Below are 828 nucleotides of genomic sequence, written 5' to 3'. Positions count from 1 at the left end.
TATATCCATGTCCGCATACCTATACCTATCTATGATCAATCTCCCTGTATATGGAGTTACCTATGATTGCAGTCTCCGTATACAGATGTACCTACAATTACAGTCCCTTTATATAGAGCCTCTCTACCTGTTTACAGGTGCAAAGCCCCTCTATCTGTCTACAGGTGTGAAATCCCTCTACCTGTCTACAGGTGTAAAATCCCTCTACCTGTCTACAGAACCCTCTACCTGTCTACAGGTGTAAAGACTCTCTACCTGTCTACAGGTGTAAAGACTCTCTACCTGTCTACAGGTGTAAAGACTCTCTACCTGTCTAAAGGTGTAAAGACTCTCTACCTGTCTACATGTGTAAATACTCTCTACCTGTCTCCAGGTGTAAAGACTCTCTACCTGTCTGCAGGTGTGAAGCCTCTCTACCTATCTACAGGTGTAAAATCTTTCTACCTGTCTACAAAACCCTCTACCTGTCTGCAGGTGTGAAGCCTCTCTACCTATCTACAGGTGTAAAATCCCTCTACCTGTCTACAGGACCCTCTACCTGTCTACAGGTGTAAAGACTCTCTACCTGTCTACAGGTGTGAAATCCCTCTACCTGTCTACAGGACCCTCTACCTGTCTGCAGGTGTGAAGCCTCTCTACCTATCTACAGGTGTGAAATCCCTCTACCTGTCTACAGGACCCTCTACCTGTCTGCAGGTGTGAAGCCTCTCTACCTGTCTACAGAACTCAAGCCTCTCTACCTGTCTGCAGGTGTAAAATCTCTCTACCTGTCTACAGGACCCTCTACCTGTCTGCAGGTGTGAAGCCTCTCTACCTGTCTACAGGTGT

The 828-nt window shown here is 46.5% G+C and overlaps 1 protein-coding gene across 1 annotated transcript in view; it reads right to left on the bottom strand.

Annotated features, from left to right (window-relative positions):
* The window catches only part of LOC106821418 (solute carrier family 23 member 2-like), a 5,528-nt gene that overhangs the window by 1,329 nt on the left and 3,371 nt on the right, over positions 1–828 (bottom strand). The window lies entirely within an intron of this gene.

This window comes from Priapulus caudatus, unplaced genomic scaffold (genome assembly GCF_000485595.1).
Source record: "Priapulus caudatus unplaced genomic scaffold, Priapulus_caudatus-5.0.1 Scaffold72, whole genome shotgun sequence".
NCBI classification, from domain to species: domain Eukaryota; kingdom Metazoa; phylum Priapulida; class Priapulimorpha; order Priapulimorphida; family Priapulidae; genus Priapulus; species Priapulus caudatus.
Note: the sequence above shows the minus strand (reverse complement) of the source record. Positions and strands in the feature narration are given on the sequence as shown.